Here is a 21,331-nt window from a genome sequence, read left to right on the forward strand (position 1 = left end):
ACAGAGAAATCCTGGATAATTTTGCATGAAACCGACATCATTTCAAACTGATGGAATTTTTTCTCTTTCCTGATTACTTTTATGAGATACGTAAACCATTATACAGATAAATAAGAAATTTGTATACATTGAAAAGATATATAATTTCAATATACCTTTCCAATACATAGTATTACTATTTTAAAATTGTCAATAATATCTATAATTACTTTCAAAACACACAGTAATGTAGTGAAAGAGTATTTCCCGTAATTGCCTATTTTAAAAAATTACTAATAAATTTTAGCAAAAAATAATCGAAATTTTAAAAAACATAATTAAAAGGTTAAAAAATAAATACAGGAAAAAGAAAAAAAACTGAAAGCTTTCGGATTTTATATTACGCCAAAGGGGCGTATTTTCATTTACACATGCATACATGTTTCGAGAGCATTTGTGTTAATGCATATTTGGGTAAAAGTATTTAAAAACAGCATAGCTTTAGAATTTTTGATAGACAGTGTCACACGCTGGAGATAAATATGTATTTTCCGTACAGTGTTGCCATTGCTCGCTTTGAAATCTTTGGATTTGTAAATCTAAAATTCGTTATAGTTTTACAAAATATCAAATAGACAATAAAACAAATTCGAAATTCCAAAATCTGGCTTCCAGATGTCCATATTCAGATAGAGGACTACTTATTCAAAATTTAATGGCTCTGGGTATCGGGGTTTTTAAGCAGTGCGAGAAACACACATACATTCGTGCAGATTCTTCATTATTTAATTTCTTTAAATATTATACAGGACGATAATATTTAGTGTCAACAACTTGAAAAGTGAAACAGACATTTATAGTGAATCAACGCAAAACACCGTTTCGAGACTAGTAGCCGTTCTGAGTTAACGCTCGTTTGGGCTAATAAAACAACTCAGTGTTTCGAGTTTTCATTCTGCAAGAGTTTTTTCTGCTACATTACCTTCATTACTGGTGAAACGTGACCTGGAATCATAAGAAATAAACTATTTCCTAGTTCAAGAATTCCTGAGTCTCGAGAAAGTGAAACATTTTAGAAAATGTATTCACTAATCATAATAATAATACTTTCCGGTTAAACAGAATTATGACAGCAAAGCAGTAAATTAATTCCTTGCTAACGATAATGAAAAATTAAACTGTTTTTTTACTTAAAAAATTAAAACATTTAGAATAAAAAGAGAAGGAAATGGTTTTGAAATATTATCATAAAATTAGCAAACATGTATGCATAAATACATTACGTGTGTAGTTTAAAGTATGCTGTTCTTATATTTCTAAATATGTACACATTTCTTTCCCTTTCATTTTTCAGCTTAAGTATTTCAGTTAGCAGAAATGCTTGAAGACTAAATGTGCGAAAAGATATTCATTAATGTCTTTAAGATGTTGATATATTAAGTTTTTGTATGAAAAATATATTTTGTAACGATCAGAAACTCTGAAGTTTTTAATTATATGTTAAATGATTTCATATTCTTATTTAAAAGTAAATATATCAACATTCCCTGTAAATGCAAACATTATAAAGATCTGAGTCATGAACGACGTAAACTCGGGCTTTGTTCTCTCTGATGCGATTTCTATTCTTGGGCAAGTGACAATGTACTTATATTTCGTAAGCTTCACTGCCGTAATTGTCTGTTTCCATCGAATAACACTCATCACTTTATCATTCGGATGCAATTTTCAACCAGCAATTGTCCAATTTTATCTTATTTTTCTTACCTATAATGTTCGTCTTTACAATTCGTTTTATTCTTCTACTCATAAATTCAAAGTTAAGCTGTTTGTACTGTTTCATTTATCTGTAAGACAGAAACAAATTCAATTAGTAGTTGCTTTCTTCCACTGCAGTGTAAAAGATGTTTGATTTTCAAGGGATAAATATAAGATTTGTTATCAATTAATTGCTTTGTTTACTCATTTGAAGAATAAAACTTATTCATTCTTTTTCGTAAAGTAACTCGTAAGTAAACTCTTCTGATACATGAAGTTCCAAATGAAAAGTGGCTGGTGTTAGAACAGGTGATTTTGCAAAGAAAAAGAAAAATAAGCCAATCAAAATATTTAAAACTAGACCCCCCCCCCCAACTGTATCTGTTTGAAGGGCGATCAGACCAGGTCACCCTTTTCCAGGAGCAAAAAAAAAAAAAAAAAAAAAAAAAGTTGTATTAGGCTACCATGCCTCCATATAAAATTTAAATAAATATAAATAATAATACACGTGATTAAAATATATTATTACTACGTTTGTAGAGACATCAGGTATTTTTGAAGTAGGAAACGTTAAAAATGAGCATTATCGTCGGGATTCAAATCTGGACCTCTCGAACCCGAGTGCGCTACCGTTACACCACGAAGAAAGGAGTGAGAAAATATCTCCTTTTAAAGGGTGACTGGGGATTAGGGGACCCGATCCTGGTGGTGTAGAATCATCATCCACCACATTTTAGTTCGGACGCCACTGTAGAGTCATTAGGATTTTTGATACAGGAAGACGTGAAAAATGTGCAATGCTCTAGCTGGGACTCGAACGTGGAATTCTCGAATACGCGCCGTGTGAGCTACCGTTACACCATGAAGTTGGGAGAAAATCCGTTATAAGTTTAATAACTGCAGAAAATACAGAATGATCATGACTGTATATAACAAATTATAATCCAACCGGCAAAACCAGCTTCCACACTTATTGGTAGACTTAAATTCGAAAATCGAGTAAGGTACAGACGATTGCGTGACTGCCTCTTCCTTTATGAGGGTGAAATGTCAATCAACTTGAGTTATATGTCGGAAAGACTGTTGAGACACTAAAGTGTTCAGTTTTTCCGCCCACTCTTCAACAGATGCCTAAAGGGCAAGTGCCTTGCTATAGGGATAATTACAATATTTTATTCATTTCTTACACAAACAGATAAACATGGAAGTATGCTTTAATGAAAAAAAAAAATGTAGTTTTCTTATTATAGTAAATAGACTGAATGAGTTTACTTATAAGTTATGCATTATTTAAGCTATGTAGTTTGCATTTACATTTTAAGAATTCGTAAGAAGTTTAAGTAAATATATTTGAATTCTGTAGTTTAAGATTTGAAAAGAAAGTGCGTAATCCTTTAAAAAAATGTTACTTTATTTTGTGGGGGGAAAACTTTATATTTTTCTTTTCAAATGTTTACAAGTATATGATTTAAGACTGCTTAAAACATATATTTATGCTAAGTAAACTTTATTCTTCGGCAAAAATTAAATATTTATTTTTATTTATAAGATTCGATTAACGAAGTTTACTTAGCATCAATTTATGTTTTAAGAGTTCCTGATAATTATAATTATTATTATTATCAAGAATGGAACCCAATTAAATTTTTTATCGAGTAGGAATAAACTTTTACTACATCATCTGATAGATCAACTATAACTATTTTCTGATAAATTTTACGCTGAAATACGACAACTAAAATATGATTAATAAATAGATTGAAATATTCAACGGTTAGTCAATAATAATGCTTTAAAAGTTTAAGCAAATGTCAATACAGCAGTATCCAAGAAAAATGTTAACTATAATAGCGACGTATTCATTGTAAGTTAATCTATCAAAAACTCATTGCTATTGTTGCGTGCGTGAGGGTTGGTAATAGATTGAATGCACACAGGTCCAATGACAGGTTGATAAAATTAATTTTATCAAAACACTTCTTTCTTAACAAACAAAACTTTGGATAAAATTAATTTTATCAAAACACTTTTGCAACTTTCCAAAATACCACGGGACCTAGAGCCATCATATTCTGAATAACGTAGTCCTCCACTCGAACATGTACAGGTGGAAGCCCGAATTTTGAATTTCGAATTTTATATTTAATATTTTCAAAGGTTTTTAATGAATTTTTAATACGCACAACGATTCAAAAGCCAGCAGTGGCAACACTGTATGGATTAAAACATTATTATCTCCAATGCGCGAGACTGTATATCGAAAAATCTAAAGATATGCTATAAATATTTTGTGTTTTTGCTATTCAACTGAATTTTATGTGACATAAGTGCAAAGAACATGATATTTAATTAATAAATTTAACACACGAAACGTTAATAATAAAATGATAAAAAAAAAGTTAAGTTTTGCAAGCCATCGTATTAAAAAAACGATACATTGATATGATAAACAGGGGGGAAAAAAAAATAGAAAAATGGATGTCAACATTTAACACTTCATCGGGAGTTCTAAACACATGCTGCTTTTCAAATTTTCGTAATTTTGCTCTTGAACTGCGTATGACGTAAGTGAGAAGAAAATAATAAAGCTAAAAATTATTAATTATTAATTAAGTTTAATAATTAAATTATTAATTAAGCTTAATAATAAAGCTAAAAAGAGAAATGAAATTTTGGACGACAGTTAAAATCTGAGCCCTTTCAGAATTTTTTTTTCTCTGGACTTCTTTCGCCACTCAGAACGAGCATATTAGCTTTCAAACCTATCTCCATATGTTTTTTCTAAATAATGCTTTGGAGTAAAACAAAACTAAAAGGGCGCAAAGAAAAGAACAGAAAAATGTTTTGGATGCCCATTATTTTCTATTATCTGCGACCAATTATATATCAGTCTGTGCCAATCGAATTCTTCGCAAGTGACTGGTGAATTAGTCACTATTATATTTGCATATGAGAATATTAATAAGTAAAATGAAACTTTCATCAAGTTATTTTAAATACTATTTCAGTGTTGCTAATATTTTATTTTACTACCATTAATCTCCTTTTAAATCTATTACTAATAATTTTAATTTCCAGCCGGAAGCGCATGCAAATGTCTGCCACAATTTATTACAAATTTCTAATTTAAATAATTGAAAACTAAAATGTTTTTGGCTGCTAAAATACAAAATGATGATGCCAATAATACAGTAGAAGCACACTTAGTTTGATTTTTCCGTATTACTAATGCCATTTTCTTTTTATTTTTCTAATATTAGAAACATAACTTTTAATTTTTTATAATTAATTTAAACTGCTACTTGTCAAACACTATTTCGTTTTTGGCTGAATTTGAAACCTCTCTTTAGAAATTATGTTTCTTATGTTATGTATTTCTTATGTTAGACATATTCTTCCCAAGCCCCCCCCCCGCACCTATCTCTTAACCATCGAAATGGGCACAGTTGTATTCAAAGCCTATACCAAAATAAGGTTTCTTTTTAACCCAATGGGGCAATTTGCCCAGAAGGGCTATTAATTTCGTTTCGGCATTTTGCGTCGGTTCAGTATAAATGTAGGTTCACTTTTTAAATTGCCGCCACTAAGTATTAGAGCCCTGAATTTTATTCAAAGAAATTAAATAATGAAGAATCTGCATGAATGTATGTATGTTTCTCGCACTGTGAAAATATAACGGTACCTAGAGGCATCCAGTTTTGAATAATGTAGTCCTTCTTTCGAATATGGGCATCTGGAAGCCCAAATTTGGAATTTACTTTATTATCTGCTTCATATTTTGTCAAACATTAAAGAATTTTTGAATGACAAACCCAACGATTTCAAAGTGAGCAATTGCAACACTGTACGAAACAAAAATAAATTTTATCTCCAGCACACCAGACTGTGTATCGAAATTTCTAAAGATATGCTCTTTTGAATATTTTGTGATATTGCTGTTGAATTAAATTTTATGGTTTAGGTGCGAAGAACATAATATTTAATAAGTAAAGGTAACACAAAGAATGTTTAAAAATACCCATTTGGGTGTAATGTAAAATTTGAAAGTTTCAGATCTTTTTAAAATTTTTCTCCTAATTTTAAATTTTACATTGGTGCGTTTCTATTTCATTGATTACAAACGCTGATGTAGAAAACACGTAATATTTCTCTTCCATTAAATTGGTTTCCCTTTTCCTTTAGAGTATCAGAGAGTACTCTAAATTGAAAACAAAATTTCTCATATGCTAAAATTTTACTATAACACTGATAATTCGAAAACTGTAAACAAAAGCTAATGAAAGTTTGATATTATCCCCTCCTTTTAGTTCTTTCTTTTCTATAATAAATAGAAAAGAAAGAAATTGTTCCCGCTTAAAAAAAGCATTTTCGGCTGGATAAGCCAATTCGACGTGAATGTCGCTGCAGTCACTTCTGGGATGTGGCCTAAATTCTCCTCACCATTCCTTTGTTCTTTTCTCTCAATGACAAAGCTCGAATTACAGAATCGAGAGGCCTTTTATAGAAGTAAGCCTCGCTTCGCGCGCCGCCTATCCACCTCTAAGCCACGGCTCAATCCGCCATTTAATTTCCATGCAGAGGATAAGCCGTTGATTAGGCTTAGTCATGCCTATTATCGAGTTTAAGTTCCCTTTAGTTTTGAAGGATTTGGGATCGAATGTGGTTGGTGAGGTTTAAATGCCATCGACTCTAACTGCCACACCAGCCAAAAGGAAAGCAGGTCTCTGTTAATTCTATTTACAGAGTTCCTTGCCCTGGATTGTAAAGGGTTGAAGAATCTTGCATTTATAGAGGAAATGTATTATTTTCTTCATGAAATCTTGAAGGCCCCGGAAGTGCCTGAAATAAACAAATGGTTAACAAGCTCTTTGATTTAGACCTTGTCATATATATGGCTTTTACATTTAGATGCAAGGATAAACATAAGTTTTCTCCAAAATACTTACGAGTTCTTTGTTACTTAGATACCTACTTATTACAGTATTCTTTTAACTGTAAAATCTTACACTATCTCGAACCTAGCTTCTAAACTCTTCTCGTATATCTCGAATCCTTAATACAATAATAATAATTTTATAAAATTTACTTAGTATTAAAAAGCATAATTAAAATCTGCGTTTAATGAAAAAAATAAGAATAAACCTTTTGATAATGCATTTGCATTTATTAAAAAGATGTAAATGAAATAAATAATTACTAGTCTTGAGTCTTAAGACTCATCACCAGAAACAAATTTGGGAGGAAAAAGGGTTCAATTTTAACGATTGCCCAAAAAGGCTCTTTTAAAGATCAGTATAGTTTATCTGTAGGGATTATCGATAGACTTGGCCCAGTGGAATAGAGAAACATTTTATAGAATACTAAATCATATGCATTTAGACTAACACGGGAAAGTTACATATTTTCTGCATATTTAAAAAGTGAAAACTATGTAATGAAATTCCATAAAAATAGTTAATAATTTTAATTAGATATATCAGGAATTAAATGTACTTTTATTTAAATCAATCAGATTAAAAAGTAAAAAAGTAATATTCTTTAGAGCAGCATTTATTACTTTTAAATTGCTTAGATTGTTAATTAATAGTATACAAATTAAATATGAAAGACTAACATCTTACGTTTTCCCAAATCGCAATAGACTCGAATGAAAAGTTAAACAAGGCATAATGGCGTTTCGAGACTAATAGCCCTTTTCGGCTTTGAAAGAGAGAAAGCGGCGCACTTTAGTAACAGTTCAATTTTTTAGTCCAAAGGGGCCTTGTCCCTGAAGGACTATTGTTTTCGTTTTGCGATTTTGCGTTGAATCACTATAAATGTCAGTTTCACTTTTCAAACTGTTGCCACCAAATGTTAGAGTCCTGCATTATGTTTGGAGAAATTAAATAATGAAAAAATCTGTATAAATATATGTCTATCTCTCGCATTGTGATAAAACAACAGTGCATAGAGCCGTCGAATTTTTAATGACGTAATCCTCCTACGAATATGGGCATGTGGAAGACCAAATTCGAATTTGTTTTATTATCGATTTCCTATTTTGTAAATCTTTAACGAATTTTTGATTAACAAACTCAAGAATTTCAAAGCGAGCAATGGCAACACTCTACGGGGTAAAAAAAAAAAAAAAAACCTTTTTATCTCCAGCGCGAAGAACTGTGTATCGGAAATTCTAAAGAAATGCTCATTTTAAAATTATTTTGCGACATTGCTATTGAACTGAATTTTATGGTTTAAGTTCGTAGAACATAATATTTAATAAATAAAGGTAACACACAAAACGTTAAAAAAACGCCCTTTTGGACGTAACTTGAAATCTGAAACCTTTCAGATTTTTTTTTTAATCAAATATTTTCTTTGCAATTCCCCCCCCCTTTTTTTAAATGTTCGTAATATTTTTTGTTTTATTTTTTTACAATTTTTCGGATACATTTTATGTCAAAGCAAGTACAGGGGATAAGGGGAATGTCCGCAGTTAGCGTATATAAAAATTAAACACAGAACGCTACAACTTTTCCCGAAAATAAGAAAACTCAAAACGTATTTATTTTAAGAATGCATAAAAGCACATTTTCAGTATGACACTCAGAACATCTAACGAAGTTGATGTACCAGGCCTCCTTCAAAACTGCAATAATAGAGTACTTTTATTTTTTAAATCGCTCCTATTAGACTTCAATGTAACTAACCTTCTCAAAATTTTGAGTTAAAACGTTTAATCGTTTTTTAGGTTAGGATTTTAAAGATTAAAGCATGATGAAAGCGGGAAGATTCATGTTTCCTAATCCCAAAGCTTTTTTTAAATTTATGAGTTTCGAAATTCCGAGGATAGCAATGTCCTATGCATACATTCTACGAGTATCAATGGATTATCATACCTATTATATAGTTAATTTACATATAACTGTAGAGACATTAGGTATTTTAGAAGCGGGAGAAATAAAAAATGAGCAACGCCTTCGGCGGAAATCGAACCACGGACCTCTGGAATACGCGCCCAGCGGGCAGACCACCAGACCACGAAGGTACGCTAAGAAGGCGGGAGAAACACCTTATATAATCACTTATGTAATAACAGTAGACGTAGTTTTATGAGATACATATCATATATAAGAAGATTTTATTAGGATTTCGAGTCTAAGAACTCGTCTCCTTAGTCGTATTATATGTTCAGTTTGATGGGAATAAAAACACATTATTCTTTTTAACTGCAATTTTTTTCAAAAAGACGACTCAGCTTTCCCAGACAGTCTTTGATCTCGCTGGAGTTTTATTGCGTTGACCTGAACATTTTCGAATTTAGACAAAAGTGAAAAAAAATTAGTAAAATATTACTATTTCTGAATCTTTGTAATAGCACGTGAAACCCAAATTTTAGTTTTATTTGTCTTTTTAAATAGCAAACGAACATTAGAAATGATCACTTTTAATAAAGATAATTTTCTTCCGATTTCATTTAATCTGTTTTGACGATTTTTTCAACTCATCGAAGGTGCACTTTATCAACACAAGGCGATCATGCGTGGCTCGAAGAATTCTGTGAAGAGAAATTACGTCTTCAGAATTTCAGAAAAGACCTCCAACGATGTGAGGAATTATCTCTTTCTGCCATACGTGCTCTCATCTTGTGAATGATTTTATGTTTCGTTCTCCGAAATGTCTAATGGAATCTACAGTGCTACCTGAAATTAAAATATTATAGATGATAATTCCTCCTCACTTGGATTTGGATGACTGGGTCTCGTATCGCTCTTCGTTCACTCTTTACGTGAGGAAAACTGCAAGGAATTGTTACATTCTTTCGTGCTAGTTCTTATGGTTAGAAGGGACAGCTAATAATAGAAGATCTGTGTTTCGAATTTCCGCCAGAGCGACATAATTTTTCAGGTTACCAAGTAGCAAATACTTAATGGTCTCTATAACGTGATTTCACAACCACTCTTTCAACAGCATTTTGTTAATTTTGTCCATTGCAGCCTTTGATGTTTTTCTTTACAAAGCTTTTATAGCACTTAAATGACTTATACCTCTTTGTTATTTGATAAACTATTCCTTGATTTCAAATTATTGAATACAACAATGAGAATTTAGTGTAGTATCATTTAGATATATTCTTAGATGCGATAGTTAAACCCAATAATCTATTTTTGGTTATTTAAGGCAAAATTCCTTAACAGCAAAACAAGATCGATGACAGGACCTTTAGAATTACTAGCTAATAAATTTCGAGAATACTCTACAGCATAAAATATAGCAAATTGAGAGTAACCAAACTGTACTTTCTGTATTAGGCATGAACTCGCAGAATATTCATTTTATTGGTGTTTACTTTAGCTTTTTGGAGATTTTAGGGACAAGTAATATATTTTTTATTATTAACTTATATTTTTTTAATATATTTACTTATATCTTTTTAGAGTTTTCATTAGTGCATAAATTGATTTGTATAGTTCAATGAAAACATTATATCCTATTCTTGTTAATGATAAGAATGTAGATGATATCGTTCTCGGTACATTTAGGGTACATTATTACGTTATGCTAAAATATAATTGTTACTTCACTGTTTCTATGTTAAAAAGATAATCAAAGTTCATACTATATATAATAGGAAAACAATATGCGAAGATGCAAAAATATACACAATGAAAACATTATAAAAGAGATTTTTGAAATTACTTCTTTTTTACATGAATTAACATAGTTAAATTATTGATGGAAAGAAATGAATTTGTTTTCGCTTTTTTAAAGCGTATTACTTTCTAAAATTATCATGGAAAAAATTTAATTTATTTAACCTGAATAATGGGATGTCAATTATAAATTCTCAAAGCGAGTATTTTCTTATAACTATTTTTTTATCAAATTAGCTATTAATTTGTTTAAGAACAGCTAATAATGTGAGATAATTAAAACTTATGTACGTTATTTTCATTAAAATAATTTAATTATTTCCAATGTTTTAGAGCGATAACTCTTCTGCCTTTTTCTTCCCCAATTATTTCCGGTATTACCCCTCTACTATCCATTTAGAAAATATCTCCCGGTTGGCAAAAAGTCAGATTTGCCAAGATGGCAGCAGCGTTCCTCCTCCCTCTCGGCTATAAATATTCCAAAATCTCTACCACAAGAATTCAATAGGATTTCCTTTTAATATTTTATTATTTCAAAACCATATGATCGTTTTATGTTAAAAATCATAGAAACGGGAACTCAGGTCTTACCAGTCATTTTTGTTGTTATTATTTTTAATTTAGGCCAGTGAACTTATCTGTTTTCGTGAAGTCCAGACTGCTGTTCTCTGCTTTTGTTCGCTTTATTTATGCATGTAATTTTTAATGTTTATTTATACATGTAACCTTTAATGTTCTAATTAACTTACTTCTGTAAGCCCCGTGTTGTACATATGTGGTGCACGGGGAGTCTGTATGTTCTCAAAGGAAAAAAATAAATATATATATATATATATATTATTTATTATTCCTAAAATTTTTTTAACTTATCGCTACTTAAAAAACATAGTTGTTCAAAACTGAAACTGACGACTGTCATCTGATGGAATTCACACATTTACACATTGATAATGATTTCGATAAAGAATTTCAAAAACGCAAAGGTTTTGGAACGCCAATTTCTGGCAACAACCTATTATTTGAAATGAGAAATATAGTCTGCTATTTTGATGGTTATTCTTCTTTCAGAAAGTGGCATATAGACAAACTGTGGATTGAAGGATATATATATATGTATATTTTTTTTTTCGCTTTTCGAAGAGAAATAGTTCTATTCCGTAATTCAAAAAAGTATAAAATACACGCTATTAAAATTTCGAAGTGCAAAATAAGGAACATTATTAATCGTAAAGGAAAAAACTGCCAATCATTACTTCTATAGGGGAAGAAAACTACAAACGAATACTCGGAAAACGTGCACGTTGTTCCTAATCTTTCTTAAGTTAAATTTTTGGTAACAAAAGGAAACACGCACAAATTAATTACAAAGTCTTTAAAAATACATATGTAGCAACAATAAATAAAATAATAAACCAAGATTTACAGTTTAAAAAAGATATAATTTCCAGAGGTATGCGCAGACCGACGTTTTGGAGAAGAAGTGAAAAGTATTTTATTACTTCACAAAAAAAAAAAAAAAAAAAAAAAAAAAAAAAAAAAAAAAATCAGTTTCATTGAAAGTAATACCAGATCGATAACTTCTTGAATTAAAAACCATAAAAAAGCGATAAAGGGCCAAACAAAGCTAATTTTATTTTCCTCCGCTGTTGCGACATGCTGTTGAGGCCCACCAGCGGCCGAGCGGTAAAGTCGCTGAACACTGGTAGTTCGGTCCGAAGTTCGAATCCCGCGAACGGGCTGGCTGCATGGGCGTTTTCGTGGTTTTCCCCATGTGTAACGTGTATACGAGCCAGTTTCCCTTAGAAAGTCCTCCACGAAGGCATCCCTCCTCTTAGGCAGATAGCCCTCGAGGCTTTGCCAAAATCACACACACACGCGACATGCTGTTGCGCTGTTTACCTTCTTCACTACTGCATCTACGCCACACAGATATATATATTCTCCTTTTCTAGCCTAAGATTATCGCAGAATTTTGCGATATTATTTTAAATGAATGAAATTGTAAAAATGACTCACTACAGTTTCAAAAGTTTAAATTCATCTACGTTATTTACTGCAGCCCCCTCCCCCCAAAAAAAGGCAACAGACTCTACAGTTTCAAAAGTTTAAATTCATCTACGTTATTTACTGCACCCGCCCCCCCAAAAACGGACAGTTCTATATCTCCCGTTCTACCGGGCCGATTGACGAAATTCAAATTGCGTTTTTTACCTCTCGAAAATGCGACATGGGATATATATTAGGTTTATAGATAGCATTGTTCTAATATAGGTATTTTGACAAAATCGGAGCTTTTTTGAAATGGCATGCCAATTTTTTTTCTGTAATTCAATTCTGCGACTCAAATTATGCCAAAGTGCCAAGTTTTGTCGCAGGAGTAGTCTTTAAACAATTAGCTTTCAAAATGTTAGCTCCCCCATGTTAATTAAATTTGGTATATATTTATACGTATCTCTTTTTATTAAACCTATTTTATTTTCTATTTCACACTTCGAAATTTAGATTCATTCCAAATAAAATTCGCCCATTTTTTTATAATATATTTTTTTAATTTGTATTTTTAAATAATTTTTTAACGCTTCGAAAAAACTTTTGATTTATAACCTATAATATTTTTACCATCATCTTAGAGAAAAAAATGAGCCAAGATAAATTTTTTAATTTCTCCATAAATTTTTCACCAAAAATTATAAAATTTAATATCTAGGCATAATTGAGTCGTAGAATCGAAATATGAAAAACAATTGGCATGTCATTTCAGAAAAATTCCGATTTTGTGTCAAAATACCTATATTAGAACAATGCTATATATAAATCTAATATATATCCCAAGTCGCGCTTTCGAGACATGCAAAACGCAAATTGAATTTCGTCAATCGGCCCAATAGAAAGGGAGATAACTGTCCCATTTTTTTTTAGTCCCAAGGGGCAATTTGCACAGAAGGACTATTAATTTCGTTTGGCATTTTGCTTTGATTCTCTATAAATGTCGGTTCACTTTTCAGATTGTTGCCACCAAATACTAGAGCCCTGTATTATATTTAAAGAAATTAAATAATGAAGAATTTGCATAAAGGTATGTAGGTTTATCGCATTGTGATAAAATAAACGGTGCCTAGAGCCATCACATTTTGAATAACGTACATTTCCACCCGAATATGGACATCCAGAAGCCCAAATTTGGAATGTGTTTTATTATCTATTTCCTATTTTGTAACACTTCAACGAATTTTTGATTAAAAAACTAAACGATTTCAAAGCGAGCAATGGTAACACTGTACGGAAAAAAAAAAAAAAAAAAAATTATCTCGATCTCGCGAGATTGTGTATTAGAAATTCTAAAGATATGCTCATTTTAAAATTATTTTGCGATATTGCTTTTGAATTGTATTTTATGATTTAAGTGCAAAGGACATGATATTTAAGTAATTATAACGCACAAAACGTTAAAAAAACGCCCCTTCGGGCATAATGTAAAATATGAAAGCTTTCAGTTCCCTCTCCCGCAGTGTACATGAAGGCGTTGCTTAGTAACTGATAATATTACCTTCCAAAAAAATTAGAAGTAAAGAATTAAACTTAGTATTTTCTTTAACCTCTATTAAACGTTTCCTTATTTAACTTCCACCTTAATAAATCAAAACACAATATATCCAACAGCGAGTTTGAATGTTATGGTATATTTAATTACGACAAAGTACTCCAGGGTTTTCTACCTAAGGGGGAAGAGGCTTTTATGGATTATTTTCTATGGAAAACTGCTCGTATGCACGTTACGCATGGAAAAAACCACCAAAACGTCCATGCAGCCAGCTCGTTCGCAGAGCGAACTCTGGGCAGAACTACCAGCTTTCAGCGACTTTAACCATCGGCCGCTAGTGAGCCGCGTGTCGAATGGTGAAACGCTGAACACTGGTAGTTAGACCCGAGCTCAAAACCCGGCAAATGAGTTGATTGCATGGAAGCTTTCAGGATTTTCTCCATGTGCAATGCGAATACGAGACAGTCATACGAGACAAATAGCCTTTGCGTGCTTTACCGTGATCTAAGTAATCAATTGCGTGCTTTACCGTGATCTAAGTAATCAATCCAATCAAGTAACCTTAAAGCAAACTGAATTTGTATTAATGTGAATAATAAATAATAATATATAGTTCTGCTAAAAACATGTGATAAAAATCAAGTGATTTTGTATTTTTTAAGATTTTTAAAAAGAAAGAATCTAAAGCGATACGCATATACACATTTGGCAATACACTGAAATATACTATTTTTATTTAGAAAGATTAAGATTAATAATTAAATTTATGTACTAGGAAAATTCTTACGTTCAATAAAAAATTATAAATTAATTAGCTTTCTCTTTACTTTCCGATGTTTCCCCCAATGACTCAAATCGTGGAGATAAGTTAAATTTCTACCATCTTCAGTGACTCATTATTCATTTCTTTTTTTTTTAAGTGACTCATAAATTTTTATCCAGTGAGACATCCCATGGGCTCTCCTCTGTATTCAATACGCCCCCCTGTAATTTCGAAATCCATTTCTCATTTCACACTCGTGGGCTACTAGCCTAAAACTGTTGTACACTCACTAACTTCAAGATTGCAACACAGCATTTACGATGTGATCAGAAGCTCTTTTACTCGCGAAACGACTGCAACTCCATTTGCAAAACATAGAGTCAAGCTCCAACAATAGTCCTCGCAGCCAACTATCCTTTATCTTCAGCAGCGATGACTCACATATTCATTCTCCTTTTTCTTTGTTTCATCCTACTTGTGATCTCCGTGGCAAAAATCGGCACTTTCCCTATCTCATTCTATAATTAACCCTCTCGAGATGCCAGAGCGAATTTTATCCCACGCGCCCTGGTGAATAACCTTCTGGGGATACGGAAATATTTTTAAACTCTGCCACCAGTTGTTGTTTTGCTGCTTTGTGTGCTACCCCCGCCGCATTTAAAGTAAAATACGATCAGCCGCTTTCGGCCTAAATATGTCAACAAAAATGCAATTATGCTGCTAAAACTTAAGACATAGCTGAAATGAACAAACTGGTATGTATGAATCCATTTTGGAAGTGAAAGATATTCTGTCATTAAGCAAGAACACGTTTCATAAAATCAGTGGCTCTTTATAATATCTTGATCCTAATGTGCTTGGCCTCACAACCGAAGATGAGTAAATTAGGTTAGAAGTCACATCTAAATCCCCTCTCCTTCTAATCCTCAGTAAACTTCAATAATATGTTTAAATTTTACATAATAGCTGGTTGTAGCTAAATAGGTTAATTTGTTGCAAATCAATTCATATAAAATCATCTGAAAGAGAAGACTTTTTAAATCTCGGTCACTAATTATATTGCTGCTGTGCTTTCTACACAGCATTCAAAGCAAAATATGATTAGGCGTTTTCAACCTAAATATGTCACCAAAAACTTAGTTAATAATGAATAGCTTGAATCAAAGTTTTATTAATCTCTCATACACAATTAAAAGTTTATGACACAAGCTAGCCCAGTTGTACATTAATTAAAATATCTGATATGTACACCGTATGACTTCCTTGTACGGCCTACTAAATTGTACACATTTTTTGCCGCGCTTCATTTAAACTTTTTCCCTGAATTTTATTACACATATATTTCTCATTCAATCAAGTCAGTTCTCACTTCACGGTGAGGCAAAAATAGATAAAAATTTAAAACATTTTCATTAAACATTGTAAAGCACAAAAAATAAATAAATAAATAAATAACACCAAATACAATTTAAAACTAATTAAAGCAATTTTCACAATTAAAAATTAGAGTTTTTAACGCCAAAACAAGCAATTTGGCCAACATGCAGGAGGACAAAATTGCCGGTGCACAAAACTGAAAATTAACTTTTGATCAGACTGGGCAAAAAGGCATTGAAGTTGGTGCACCAACTGACATAATTCACTATTCTACTAAGAGTTTCAATTGCAAAGAAATGGCGGCCTCGTTAGGCTTAGTACCACTTAAACCTTAAATTGGGATAATTCTACAACTATTACATGCAGACAAACTAAAGGTATTAATTTTTTCCAGTGTCCGTCTTGCACAGTGCGGTCTTGCATTGTCGTGCTGCAGAATGACGCCTTTTCTGTTGACAATTGATATTTTTCGATTAAAGATTGGTTCACTCCATCCAGTTGTTCACAATAAAGGTCTGCATTAACAGTTTGTCCAGGTTTCAGCAATTCAAAATGAACAATTCCGCGAATACCGCATCAAACACCCAGAAGCGCCTTCTCGGGATGTAAGCCCTTTGTAACCCATATTAAAACTGTCTTTTGAGTTTTGGATTATCATATAGGACTTATTTTTTTTGTCTCCACTAATCAAATGATCAAACAACGGTTCTGTATGGTGCCGTTGAAGCAATACGTTGCATGTGATGGATAGGTTGGCTTTGTTCTGTTTGTTTGATGGATAGGACAGATAATGAGGGACTTAAACACCTGCTTTGCTTATTTTACCATTCTGCTTTAAATGTTCTAGGATGGTCGACCAAGGTTAGTTAAGAGTGTTTGACATGGATTTGCTTCCACATCTGCCCTTAGCATGTTGTCGTCAACATGCGCAGAAACGACATTATTTTCCGGTCCCCCTATTATTTGATAAATATATAGAGATATTATATAGCATGTTATATATTATAAGCATGTTATTGATGATTGGCAGTCCCTAAAGTAGCAAAGAATTGCAAATATTTCTGTTTTATTCGCAACTTTTTAAATAACGGAAATCAATGTAAAGAATTTCAGAATCTTATGAAGATGTAATCATTTTCTTAAGATTTTTTACGATTAAAATTTTACCAAATTAAAACATTAAACATTTTAATAACTTGCATCAGTTAATGATTACGTTAACGTAACGCCTACAGGAAAAAAAAAAAAAAAAAAAAAAAAAAAAAAAAAATCCTCCATCAAGCAAAATAAGTAATTTTTTTGTCTTAAAATAATAGAAAAATGCACAAAAACAGGAAGAATATATACCAAGTAATTCCTGTCAATAGCTGATTGAATTCACCGATTCTCTGTATTTTCATTTATTGTTTTATTTTATGATATATATATCTAACCCGAAGTTTTATTTTTGGGGGTAAAGAGATATTTTATGCAAATTATTTTTCCCTCTTGAATTCCCCAGTGTTTGTTGATACGCCGTGAGACTATTTTTGATCATTATTCTTGGCGCTTTTCTTAGAATTTCCGAAAAAACTTACGTAGCAAGTTCATTGTCTTTGCATTATCTTCTGCAAATGTTTTTACTTGTCCCATTGTTTCGTCATATTTGTCAATAATAGTTTATATTTTCGTATTCCGCCGGTTCTTTTGAAAGGCAAGAATAACAGTAACTTTAAATGTCTTTTTTCTCAGTTCGTCTTACTAAGCAACAGCCTTTTCTGAAAATATTTGTATTCCTTAAAGCTGTTCTTTCCTTGTATTTTGTTGAACTCAGTGTTTGAATTTTCATTTAGATATCTCATTTTATTTTCAAATTATAAAGGAAACTTCCAGAATAAAATAATGCACATTCATTCTTAGTGCTATAATAGGTTACATGAATTATTATGATTAAAGGTATAGCATTACATTACTATATGCAGTTTTAGAGACATCAGGTATTTTTTTGGAAGCAGGAGAAGGAAAAAATGAGCAACGCCTTCGCCGGGAATCGAACCGCTGACCTCTGGAATACATGGCCAGCATGCAGACTACTACACGACGAAGGCACGCCAAGAAGGTGGGAGAAATACCTTATACAGTTAGCAAACCAGTTCAGTAATTTACATTATGTGACCCTTAAGGTCAGCAGCACAAGTTACAGAGCTTAACAAAGATAATAATTATTCTTAAGTTTTACTGACACTTATATTTGAATAAAACTCTCTCCCATCCTTCTTGGTTCTTATCACAATGCTCGCTTAGACCGGAAAATTATACAAATTCAATGGTATAGTTTTAAATAGGAGGTTAATCTTAACTATAAGCAAATTTGAAAAGTAAACTCCTCCAAAGTCGCAACAAAATTAAACATTTTGAATAAAATATGAACGTTTGCGACTGTAGTGTCTGTGCGGAATAACGGTACTTAGAATCCGTCAGGAAAAGAATAAAAGCATGGAAACGTCAGATTTCTTTTCACAAAATGTTTTCAAACTTGAAGCTAGACAAATATCATACTGTCATTGCAGGGGCCCAAATTCTCTAACCAATGACAGATACAGAGGATGTTTACACAGTTTTAGAAAAATTTCGGGCTGTTTAATGACTATTTAAAATGTAATGAATATTTTTTGAAATGTTCGATCTAACAGAGGTACGACTCGCTATCACCTAGAATCATAATTACCTAAATTCATGTTCCCCCGTCACTTCGGTAGTGATAACGTGCTCGACGCATTACTAACAGCAATTTCTGAACTGTGTTCATCAGAAATTGTCTGCCAAAAATAAATATTTGGTTACGTTTATGCTTATTTTGTTCAATGCATTTTTGTTTCCACTTTATATGTAATTGTTATTTTATTTAATGGAATACTTTTTAATCCCATTCACATATAATTAATAAAAATGTTATTTGTCATTCCGTTCTATTACACTACTTATATTACTATATTATATACATATGTGCATATATATATGTACCCACATACACATATATATATATATATATATGTACCCACATACATATATATATACTTATTATAAAATTATTGCATTAAATACGGTAGAAATTGGCTGGGAACAGAATGCAGCGGTAAATAACGCTCCAAAACTCGGCAAGACTATAGGGTAGCTATGGAAGAAAAGTACTGAAAGATAAAACGCAGAAACACCAGAGTAATATGCCCGCCTTTGCAATGCAGTTCATGTTTATAAGGATAGAGAAAGATATAAATCCTTTACATCTTTAAAGCAATGGTTTATATTGAAAACTCATTGGCCAAAAAGAAGCATGTTAAAGAAATTGAAATAAATATCGACTAAATTATAATACAGATATTTCTTGCTTCCACTGCTGAATTATATCTAACTTTGCTTTTCCTAATAAATTTATACGTATTATTCTGAAACATCACAACAGAAAAGCTTCTGGCTGAGATAATGTGCTTAACAAAACATAGCAGAAACAACTAAATTTACAAGTGTATAACTAAATGTACTATATTTTGAGCGCATGTACACACATTGCATATTTTCCCAAGGCATAGGAAAATGCCATGATACTTCCGTTTTAGTTTTAAAGCCCTGCAAGGATTTAAACCGAATTGAAATCTGCAGGCTTGTTAGCCTGCTTCCTGTACCAGCTAAATCACTGAAAGACTGATTTATCTAAAGTTTTCTATACGAGTTTCAGTTTTTTTCATATGAACAATTTCGCTTCCGAAGGAATCTTTTTACAAGTAGGGAGCGCTTTCAGATTATGATTTTCATAGTTTCATCATATATGAACTTCAGATAACTGCCATCTTTATGTTAGACGTTGCCAAAGCTTCACGTAGCATAAGGAATTTATTTACAAACTGAAGCAGCTCAACTTAGACAGTAACATTATTCTGCATCTGTATTCATTCTTGAGTATTGAACATAATGCATTTAATAACAGTTCTGTGAAATTCTACAAGGATTCCATTCTTGTTTATTTGTTACATATACTACTTGTCCGTTTTTAAGAACAACTGAAACTGCACTGTATCGCTACAATAAATTTTTCGAAAAACATTTTGAATTATAGTATATAAAATTTTTACTATCATTTTAAAGTAGATGTATTTCTAAACATACCTGCAAAAAAATAGAGTTTTTCTTTTTTTTTTTTTTCCAAAATTTCCTAAGATATACGTGAATTTACATATTGACGCGTTCTGAAATTTGGCATATTTGTTATAAGCAATAATAATGACAAATGTGGTTTACGCACTTTGTTAAAATTATTTGAAAGTATGAACTATGACCTTTTTCCTGCTCGTGTACACATAAAAAAAGGGAAAGGAAAATAGGTTGCTATAAATTAAGAATGTCGTCCCATGAATCATTCTTGGCACGAACTGAAAAAATGCACCAGATGTTTTTCTCCATAAATTTCTCGCCAAAAATTACAAAATTTTATATCTCTAGGCGTATTTTGAGTCTTAGAGCCAAAATATGGGAAAAAAATGGTATGTTATTTCAAAATAGTCCGATTTTGTGTCAAAATACCTGTGTTAAAACAATGCTATATATAAATCAAATACGAATCCTGAGTCGCGTTTTCGAGACATGGAGAACGCAAAATAAATTTCGACAATCGGTCCAGTAGAACGGGAACTGTTCTAGTACTGTACATCAAAATACTTTTACACTAATTAGTATGCAAGCAGCAATTTCTAGTTCAAAATTAAATATGTATGCTCACCACATTCTTACTCCTTCAGATTTGTGATTACTTTCTGTTCAAAAAATTGAAACTGTCTCTCATGGAAAGATTTTTTTACAGAAAATCCCAAAACTGTGACAGTCATTCCTACAGCCATAACAGAAAGAGGTCTCCTGCCTTTTGCCCTTTCATTATCTATTTATGCCACTGCTTGTGTTAATGGAAGATTGCCTTTAGAAAAATATACATCTGGTAAGTTGTATAACTTTTCTCTTTTTTAAAAATTATTATTAATTTATTTAATTTATTATTATTATTTGATTTATTATCGATTGATTAATTTATTTATTATTTGATTGCCATAACATGAATATGTATACAGTAAATGTATTTTCCCAATTATTTGAAACCGAAAAATATCATTAAAAGAATCTTCTCAAGATTGCATGCACAGAAAGTGTGAAAGAAAATCCATTGAATGAATCAACTTTAAGCTTTCAGGAACTTTTCTTATATTAAAATATGTATACTATTTTCCATAAAGTAAAATCATAATAATTTACTTA

At 31.6% G+C, this 21,331-nt stretch overlaps 1 long non-coding RNA gene across 2 annotated transcripts in view; it reads left to right on the forward strand.

Moving 5' to 3' along the window:
* The window catches only part of LOC146996914 (uncharacterized), a 136,545-nt gene that overhangs the window by 77,911 nt on the left and 37,303 nt on the right, over positions 1–21,331 (forward strand). For both annotated transcript variants that reach the window (XR_015041785.1, XR_015041784.1), the window contains exon 3: positions 20,886–21,017. This is a non-coding gene — a long non-coding RNA (uncharacterized LOC146996914). The remainder of the gene's footprint in view (positions 1–20,885; positions 21,018–21,331) is intronic.

Source organism: Stegodyphus dumicola, chromosome 6 (genome assembly GCF_044657685.1).
Source record: "Stegodyphus dumicola isolate Sdum_Otavi_A_Nest chromosome 6, ASM4465768v1".
NCBI classification, from domain to species: domain Eukaryota; kingdom Metazoa; phylum Arthropoda; class Arachnida; order Araneae; family Eresidae; genus Stegodyphus; species Stegodyphus dumicola.